The sequence below is a fragment of the Schistocerca cancellata genome, chromosome 5 (genome assembly GCF_023864275.1).
Source record: "Schistocerca cancellata isolate TAMUIC-IGC-003103 chromosome 5, iqSchCanc2.1, whole genome shotgun sequence".
Taxonomy (NCBI): Eukaryota; Metazoa; Arthropoda; class Insecta; order Orthoptera; family Acrididae; genus Schistocerca; species Schistocerca cancellata.
In genome coordinates, this window is record NC_064630.1 from 766674689 (window position 1) to 766685604 (window position 10916).

Here is a 10916-nt window from a genome sequence, read left to right on the forward strand (position 1 = left end):
TCGTAAGTAATACATACCACACAATCAAACATTACTTAGGGGTTCAGGGTGGTGGTTGATAATGACAGGGGATGACTACAACACTTTGGCACATTACAATAACGAAAATCAAGTGCCAATATCCTGAGACCAACATTTCGGTAATCATTTGTCGGCGTGGGGGAGGGGAGGGGTAGATGATGGCTCTGTTTTCCCGATAAACTGAGTGGAGAACACAGAGATGTGCATGACGCATAGTAGTACGTTTGTGCTCCTGGAATGAGTTTTCTGGACGGACGGAAGGAAAGGCAAGAGCCATAGCAGCATGCCCGTGCTCCCGAAGACTACATCTACATGGATACTCTGCAAATCATATTTAAGTGCCTGGCAGAGGGTTCATCGAACCACCTTCACAATTCTCATTATTCCAGTCTCGTATAGCGCGTGGAAAGAATGAACACCTCTATATTTCCTTACGAGCTCTGATTTCCCTTATTTTATCGTGGTGATCGTTCCGCCCTATGTAGGTCGGTGTCAACAAAATAATTTTGCATTCGGAGGATAAAGTTGGTGATTGGAATTTCGTGAGAAGATTCCGTCGCAACGAGAAACGACTTTCTTTTAATGATTTCCAGCCCCAATCCAGTATCATTTCTGTGACACTCTCTCCCATATTTCGCGATAGTACAAAACGTGCTGCCTTCCTTTGAACTTTTTCGATGTACTCAGTCAGTCCTATCTGGTGAGGACCCCACACCGCGCAGCAGCATTCTAATAGAGGACGGACAAGCGTACTCTAGGCAGTCTCCTTAGTAGGTCTGTTACATTTTCTAAGTGACCTGCCAATAAAACGCATCCTTTGGTTAGCCTTCCCCACAACATTTTCTATGTGTTCTTTCCTATTTAAGTTGTTCGTAATTGTAATGTTGTTGTTGTTGTTGTGGTCTTCAGTCCTGAGTCTGGTTTGATGCAGCTCTCCATGCTACTCTATCCTGTGCCAGCTTCTTCATCTCCCAATATGTACTGCAGCCTACATCCTTCTTAATCTGTTTAGTGTATTCATCTCTTGGTCTCCCTCTACGATTTTTACCCTCCACGCTGCCCTCCAATACTAAATTGGTGATCCCTTGATGCCTCAGAACATGTCCTACCAACCGATCCCTTCTTCTTGTCAAGTTGTGCCACGAACTCCTCTTCTCCCCAATCCTATTCAATACTTCCTCATTAGTTATGTGATCTACCCATCTAATCTTCAGCATTCTTCTGTAGCACCACATTTCAAAGGCCTCTATTCTCTTCTTGTCCAAACTATTTATCGTCCACGGTTCACTTCCATACATGGCTACACTCCATACAAATACTTTCAGAAACGACTTCCTGACATTTAAATCTATACTCGATGTTAACAAATTTCTCTTCTTCAGAAACGCTTTCCTTGCCGTTGCCAGTCTACATTTTATTTCCTCTCTACTTCGACCATCATCAGTTATTTTGCTCCCCAAATAGCAGAACTCCTTTACTACTTTAAGTGTTACATTTTCTAATCTAATTCCCTCAGCATCACCTGACTTAATTCGACTACATTCCATTATCCTCGTTTTGCTTTTGTTGATGTTCATCTTATATCCTCCCTTCAAGACACTGTCCATTCCGTTCAACTGCTCTTCCAAGTCCTTTGCTGTCTCTGACAGAATTACAATGTCAGCGGCGAACCTCAAGGTTTTTATTTCGTCTCCATGGATTTTAATACCTACTCCGAATTTTTCTTTTGTTTCTTTTACGGACAAGCGTACTGTAGGCAGTCTCCTTAGTAGGTCTGTTACATTTTCTAAGTGACCTGCCAATAAAACGCAGCCTTTGGTTAGCCTTCCCCACAACATTTTCTATGTGTTCTTTCCTATTTAATTGTAATAAGTAGGTGTTTAGTTGAATTAACGGCTTTTAGATTAGACTGATTTATCGTGTATCCGAAGTTTAACGAGTTCCTTTACGCACTCATGTGGATGACCTCACAGTTTTCGTTATTTTGGGTCAACTGCCACTTTTCGCACCATTCAGATATTTTCTCTAAATCGTTTAAAAGTTTGTTTTAATCTTCTGATGACTTTATTAGTCACCAGCGGGTTTCTATACTGTCCACAGTGACAGTGTAGAGATAAGTAGAAAACGATTTCTTCTGTTACAACTTATCTAGTGCGATCTGTGTAACAACGAAAGAACATTGTACAGTAAGGACGAACCGAATGAGGCTGAGCACTTGTTACAATGCTGACGTGTTCTGTGAATCCAATAGTGCCTGACTGTGACACTCGGAATTCTACATACATCGAACTTAAAGGACACACACGGGTCATAGGTGCTTTAGTGGATACTGTTCGCCGCTGGATTAGACAGAATAGTAATTTTTGAATAAGTACTAAGCTGTTCCAACCAAGCTGGCTTTGTAGTCAACAACACCACTGTGAAATGATCGAGGTCGGGAAAGAACTATTGGAATAATATGAAAGCTTCTATGGAAACACGGCATCATATTAATTTCACTAACGTGAAAATGGTTAACACTTTCATTTATAAATATGTCCACTCTTCTGGTTTATACCGAACTCCGTCTGAAAGTCGCATGTGGTAATCGAGGTAGCACACAATAGAATTGTTTTGTGTAGGTGTGCGTGACATCAGCGATGTACGCAACTAACGGAGCTAAATGAATCAGCAGCCTACGAAGACTACCTGAAATATAAAAGTGAAATTAGTGACGGCAAAACGGGTATCGTTGTACGAGATCCAAATTTGCAGCATACCATACTTAAAACGTCTATTGAAATACTCATGTGAGAGTCGTAATAATCAAGGGCAAATCAAACGACATTTCGAGTAAAACATTTTTTGTCGTAATCATTCCGGCCATTGAACCCATGTAAGATTGTTATCATTTTATGATGTCATTGGACGTGTTAATATTTGTAAAGGAAAATGATATATTTGAAGAATTGTGGTTAGGGAAACAGTTGTTAGGCAACAATATCTGTGTCTGCGATGGCAGCCCTGTGGAGTCGTAGAATCTTTCGATAGCCAGTAGTGCAAAGCTGCGGTGTGCAGTAGGCGGATTTTTCGTTGAGTGTACAGTGTAATGCATGGACGCAGTTTTGGAACCAAGTGCGCTGCAGATTTATTACGAGGGGGAATGGTGACTCAGAATATTGGTTGGATAGTATACGAACATAAAACAGGTTTTGAAATGAAGAGGAGGAGGATATTAGTGTTTAACGTCCCGTCGACAACGAGGTCATTAGAGACGGAGCGCAAGCTCGGGTGAGGGAAGGATGGGGAAGGAAATCGGCCGTGCCCTTTCAAAGGAACCATCCCGGCATTTGCCTGAAGCCACTTAGGGAAATCACGGAAAACCTAAATCAGGACTGCCGGAGATGGGATTGAACCGTCGTCCTCCCGAATGCGAGTCCAGTGTGCTAACCACGTTTTGAAATGAAGAACAAGGTATTATTTGATAAGGTAAAAATTTTTTCTATTGTTGATCCACTTCATCCTCGTCGCAGATGAGTTTTCGTCTGTTATTTATTGATGTTCTGAGTTAATTTCCTGTACCATAGAAGTTATTAATTTAAATTAATTTTAATTTTAGAGTCTATAATTTTTTTGCAATGTAAGTTCCTTCCTAACTGTAATTTCAGAACTAGAAGTTTGAGCCATGTGTTTCATTGGCATTCTGTGTCAAGATTTGGAACGCATTTTCCCTGGACCAACTGTAGTTAGTTTTTAGCAGGCGTCTTGCTGTGTTGCTGTTTCTGCTAGTACTTCACTTTGCAGGCGAGATTCATAATACGTGATTGTTTCGTTTCCTTTGCGCAATGTAAAATCTGTCAGTTTCTTTATTTTACCAGGGTCATATGTCAGTGCAGAAATTTTCGGGTGTTTCAGGTTACTTTCTTATACAGGTCGACATTACAGTTTTTTTCTTATTTATACAATTACGTTTTTTTCAAACAGTTCGGACTGACCAACTACTGAGCGTGGAATTATTGGTTTGCTTATTTACTTATGAATGAGATCGGTTTCCACACGCATAGGATTCTTTTCAATTTCATGTAAGTGTTGTGGCTTTTACTAAAAGGAAAGGTCAGTAGCACATCTAGGTTGTCAACTCACATTCCCAGGTTTGTATTTAAGATAACACACACTCAAGAAAATGCTGCTCAGTTAGCCTTATCAAAAACTCCACTGTGACGAGGGTGAAGTGGACCAACAAAACAAGTCTACAAAAATAAAAATAAAATTTTTACCGTATCAGATAACACCTTTTCTTCATTTCGAATCCTTTTTTATGTCCTTATACTCTCCAGCTATTGCTCTGAGTCACCATTTCTCCTCGTAATAAATCTGCAGGTTGCAAGATCCCCTCGTTTTTAACTGATTACTCAGCCGCGAGTCCGTAGAGGGTGGTACATGTGACGCACAGTATGACTGGTCAGCATTTCCACCTGGAATATGTGAGTGTAAGTCGGACCTTCCTTGATCCGCCTTGGTGAGTCGTGTCGTCCGATTTCCTCCTACCTGTGCGCGGTGCAGTTCTCGTAAATGTCGTCCCGTGCAGATTCTTCATTGGCGCATTGGATGTCTCTGTTGGTGGAAGCTAATTATCTTAAATTGCTTTCGGTCAACTTTGGGGTATCTATTTACTCGAAATTAACATTCACAATGCCGTAATATCACTTTTATTCCTATTAGATCAATAATGAAACACTCATGTCACAAACTACTCGTAACCGAGAGCATGGCTACGATCTAACAAGATAGGAAGAGCTCTTAACGCCGACTGCCGACTTTGGCGCGCATTCCGTATCTCTTAATAGTTTCGTCACAGTTCGTGGATTTCCGATCAAGTTCGTACTTACTAAGATATGCATTTGTTAATGAACGGGTGTGAATTTTAACGAGGCAAAATTATGATAAATAGTTTTAAACATCCAGAGGATCCTCCTAGTATTGATGTTGTCATAAATGACTTTAATTATTAAATATAAATAAACAAAATCAGTGAATTTGGCACCAAGATGGCGGTACTTCGCGTCATGTATATTTCCCAGGCTGACGCTTGTTGCTACAGTCCAGCGCCGAGCCCCACCCCACTACGTGCGACACATGGTTGCTTCGTCACCTAGCCAGCCAGCGTGGGAAACGCTCTCCGACTCATGGCCGGCTACGGACTACAGCACTTCCTAACTACCGTGAATACATCAATAAGAGACAATAATTTATTAAAACTGGTAAAATGACTTCCTCAAGTAAGAGGCACCTTACAAGCGCACAAAGTACCAAAAATGCGTCGATGCATTACACCGTACACTGAACGAAAAATCCGTTTACTGCTCACGGCAGCTGTCCACTACTGGCTGTCAAAGATTCTACGACTCTCACATGGATGCCATCGCAGACACAGATACTGTTGCCTAACAACTGCTTCTCTGACAAAAATTCTTCAAATATATAATTTTTCTTTACAAATTTTGTATAAACAGCTGTATAGCAGCAACAACACCAGTTTCCTAGACGGAGTCCAGACAGCGAGCACGTGTAAGAAAATGGCTCTGAGCACTATGGAACTTAACATCTGAGGTCAACAGTCACCTAGAACTACTTAAACCTAACTAACCTAAGGACATCACACACATCCATGCCCGAGGCAGGATTCGAACCTGCGATCGTAGCGGTCACGCGAGTCCAGACTGAAGTGCCTAGAACCGCACGGCCACACCGGCCGGCCACGTGTAAGACCAGTAACAGCAGCAGCAGGTAGCGGAAGTCTTCGAAATGTTGTGCACAAAAATACGGAATGGTCAGCTAATCCAGCACTGTCGGGCACTGCTCAGAAACGGCACCAGGCACTCGGATCAAGGTTTTAGCCAATAGGGGTTCCACCTGATGCAGAGCGTTCTATTCGAGGCATTTGAGCGCGAGTGAACAAAACAGTCACCGAACACTGCGCTCCGACTCAGCACTGTTGGTTTTTATGCTTGAGAAAGCCAAACTATGAAGAGCAGCGTGTGATTCCTTCAACAAATTTTAAAATCAAGTTCTGTGTACCGATCTGTCGAAATAACAGTAGTGGCATTTCTCTTACATAACATTAGTTAATTAATATAAGGGATCTATCAAGTTATCAAACTGGCAGTGAAAGGGAAGATAAAGTGCAGAAATACGAAATACTGGTTTCTGTCTTCCAAAATGGTTTCACTGAGGAAGACTGTACTTCGTATGCACTTGCCTACTGTCGGAAAATGGTCGAAGCGTTAGATATTGACATCCAGAGTGCACCGCTTAAATCCGGACGAATTTAAATTTCAATTCCCCGCCATACCATAGTTCGGCCTAAGGTCGCGATTGGCGTTCTTGAAAGCCAAAGGCATCTAGTAAACCATCAAATGGCCGAGATGTTACGGACAAGTAAGGAGTACAATCAAAGAGTCGGAATTATCGAATGTCTTCGCATTGGGCGTTAGCCCACTGAAGTAGTTCGAGCTTTTGGGTTTCCGAGATCAATTGTTTACGATATTGTGGCCAAGTACCTCTCTCATACAATCATAGACGGCGGTGACTTCAATCTACCCTCGATATGCTAGAAAACATATACGTTTAGTGCCGGCGGCAGCCATAAAACGTCTCCTGAAATTGTACTGAATGCTTTCTCAGAAAATTATTTTGAACAATGAGTTCATGAGCCCACTCGAAGCGTAAATGGTTGCGAAAGCATACTTGACCTTTCAGCAACAAATAATCCTGGACAAATAGTGAGTGTTGTGACGAATACAGGGATTAACGATCACAAGGCAGCTGCTGCTAGGCTGAATACCGTAACACCTTCACCCATCAAAAAGAAACGCAAGGCATATCTCTTTAAAAAAAGCTGATAAAAATGCTCTTAACGCATTTTTAAGAGACAGTCTTCACTCCTTCCGATCTGATCATGTAAGTGTAGAAAAGTTGTGGAATGTTTTCAAAGAGATTGTATCGACAGCAATTGAGAGACATATACCACATAAATTAATAAGTGATGGTACCGATCCCCCATGGTACATAAAACTGGTCAGATCGTTGTTGCAGAAGCTACGAAAAAAGGATGCCAAATTTAAAAGAACGCAAAATCCCCAAGATTGTCAAAGTTACACAGAAGTTCGAAATATGGCTCGTACTTCAATGCGAGATGCTTTTAATAAATTCCACAACGAAATTCCGTCTCGAAATCTGGCAGAAAACCCAAAAAGATTCTGGTCATACATAACGTACACCAGTGGCAAGGTGCAGTCAATAGCTTCACTGCACGATAACAACGGTGAAGTCACTGATGACAGTGCCACTAAAGCAAAGATATTAAACACGGTTTTCCGAAATTACTTCACCAAAGAAGAAGAAGTAAATATTCCTAAATTCCAATCAAGAACAAATGTCATGATGAGAAACATAGAAGTAGATATCCTCGGTGTAACGAAGCGGCCGGCCGCAGTGACCATGCGGTTCTAGGCGCTACAGTCTGGAACCGCGCGACCGCTGCGGTCGCAGGTTCGAATCCTACCTCGGGCATGGATGTGTGTGATGTCTTTAGGTTAGTTAGGTTTAAGTAGTTCTAAGCTCTAGGGGACTGATGACCAAAGAAGTTAAGTCCCATAGTGCTCAGAGCCATTTTGTAACGAAGCAGCTCAAATCACTTAATAAAGGCAAGGCCTTTGGTCCAGATTGTATACCAGTCAGGTTCCTCTCAGAGTATGCCGATAAAATAGCTCCATATTTAGCAATTGTGTACAACCACTCGCTCACAGGATGATCCGTACCTAAAGACAGGAAAATTGCTCAAGTCACAAAAATACCCAAAAAGGGAAGTAAGAGCAATCCGCAGAATTACAAGCCTATATCACTAACGTCGATTTGTAGTAGGGGTTTGGAACATATACTTTATTCGAACACTATGAAGTACCTCAAACAAACGATTTATTGACACATAGTCAGCACGGTTTCAGATAATATCGTTCTTTTGAAACACAAATAGCTCTTTATAATCATGAAGTAATAAGTTATATCAACAGGGGATGTCAAATTGATTCCATATTTTTAGATTTCCAGAAGGCTTTCACACCGTTCCTCACAAGCGACTTCTAACCAAACTGCGTGCCTACGGAGTAACGCCACAGTTGTGTGACTGGATTCGTGATTTCCTTTCAGAAAGGTCACAGTTCGTAGTAATAGACGGAAATTCATCGAGTAAAACAGAAGTAATATCCGGCGTTTCACAAGGAATGTTATAGGTCCTCCATTATTCCTGATCTATACTAACGACATAGGAGACAATCTCAGTAGCCCTCTTAGATTATTTGGAGATGATGCTGTCATTTAGCGTCTAGGAAAGTCATCAGATGATCAAAACGACTTGCAAAATGACTTGATAAGATATCTGTATGGTGCGAAAAGTGGCAATTGACCCTGAATAAGGTAAAGTGTGAAGTTATTCACATGAGTGACTGTGAATTCAACTAAATACTTAGGGATTACAATTACAAATAACCTAAATTGGAACGATCACGTAGATAATATTGTGGGTAGAGCAAACAAAAGACTGTGATTCATTGGCAGAACATTTAGAAGGTGCAACGGGTCTACTAAAAAGACTGCTTACACCACGCTTGTCCGCCCTATTCTGGAGTATTGCTGGGCGGCGTGGGATCCGCATCAGGTGGGACTGACGGATGACATCGAAAAACTGCAATGAAGGGCAGCTCGTTTTGTATTATCGCGAAATAGGGGAGATAGTGTCACAAAACACGATACGTGAATTGGAGTGGCAATCATTAAAACAAAGGCTTTTTCGTTGTGACGGGGTCTTCTCATGAAATTTCAATCACCAGTTTTCTCCTCCGATTGCGAAAACCTTCTGTTGGCACCCACCTTAATAGGGAGAAATGATCATCATGATAAAATAAGAGAAATCAGGGCTCGTACAGAAAAATTTAAGTGCTCGGTTTTCGCGCGTGCCGTTCGAGAGTGGAACGGTAGAGAGACAGCTTGAAGGTGGTTCATTGAACCCTCTGCCAGGCAATTTATTGTGAATAGCAGAGTAATCACGTAGATGTAGATGTAAAATAATAGACAATTGTGAAGGTGGTTCGATGAACCCTCTGCCAGGCACTTGAATGTGATTTGTAGAGTATCGATGTGGATGTAGAAGCATACTGCTTCGAAGAAGTCTGGGGAAGGTTCCGCTAAGCCGGCGAGGAAACCTCATTCGAGGAGACGCGTGTCACGAACTGCGGCAGTCATCGAAAAGGCTCAGGCTCTGACTTCTGAGGGCCTGGGACAATCGCTGATAAAACTGGCGTCAGTACTGAATGTCAACAAGCGAACAATGCGTCGCATGGCAGAGTAAGACCTCATACGAGCCATTTAGTTCTAAACTGGCTCTCGGATAACGTTGACATGTTCTGATGAAAGGAGTTCTGGCCCCCAAATATCCTGGATTTGAACTCCCTCGACTACTGTTTTTGGTGCGTAGGCGAAAGAGTTACTAATAAGACGAGGCATCGTAATGTTGCACCTCTACGCACCGCTATTGAAGCAGCATTCACGAATACGGTCAGTGCTGTTTTACAGAGTGCGCGCGATCGCTTCAGGAGAAGACTTGAGGCCGCCACTGCGGCTGGAGGGGGTTACATCTAGAAAGATACCACTACTTATATGTGAAAGGATTTTCATTTTAATTTCTATTTTGTTTTAATATTTTTGATTTTTCATTTGTCCGGATTTAGGCCACGCACCCTATAAACGCTCAACGAATAGAAAATCGACTAATGTCGCTCAGCGGAGGAGAGAGGGTTGGGTCTCAAAAGGTGCTTATGGAAACGCACCACCCTATTTTTAAACAGCAGTTCCTTGTTGCCGGAAAAATTAAGAAGAAATGGAAGAAAGAGATAATTTCATTACCGTTTCCGTACAGTTTCTATGATCATTCGGTGAACCTATAGTCACATGTTGATGACGTTAGTTTGTGCTAGGCTTGTGGATATGGAGCTACAGAGGACATTTTACGCTCGCGTCATATGACTTTTTCGGTTCCCAACAATGCGAACGCAAGCTGAAAAGTAATTCCTCCCAATTTTTATGTGAAAATTCTTACAGCTTTTTAAATAAAACACACATCATTAGCATTTTAACGGGAACACACCGTGGTTCAGGTCGGAAAAATTTGATTTACGGTTTTCATCATATTTCGATAGATCAAGGTTTTATTTTAGTACTCTGAAAAGGTATTAGCTGAAAAAAAAATTTCCGAGCATTTAAAGAGCATTTTCCTATCACGTGTGTTTATGTGCCACGCCCACTTTTATGTCACCCACTTTTCTGCATATATTATACATCTTCAAATCCCCTACATTGCATATTAGGGATTTTGGGAACAAGGCTGAGAAAACTAACTTGATATGAGAGGAAAAAAAATTTAGAAGATGGAAAATTCTTGACCGGACAGGGTCAGTTAACTAAAACTGAAATAGAAAACTGGCAGGTATACTATGGGCATGCAATTAGGAGAAATAAAGAAAATCTGCAGGCAATGCAGAGAGATGTTTGGGCCATATTCTTCCATAAGTCCTCTACTGATGATAAGCCATGTCATAGATTGTGTCCATCAGGACAAAATTCGTGATGCAAATACAATAGGTCTCAGGCAACTGGAGAATCTTATTCTCACCAGCATTCTCTTCCTGCTGCTGTTATTACAGCAATTAAACCTATTTTCAGAGACTTGGCTCATGCTGACCTTCTAAGGAAATGCCTGAATGGGCAGACACAGAAACCAAATGAATGTTTCAACAGCATAATTTGGAACCGCCTTCCTAAAACTGTATTTGTAGGCATGCATACAAGGAAACTAGGAGTTC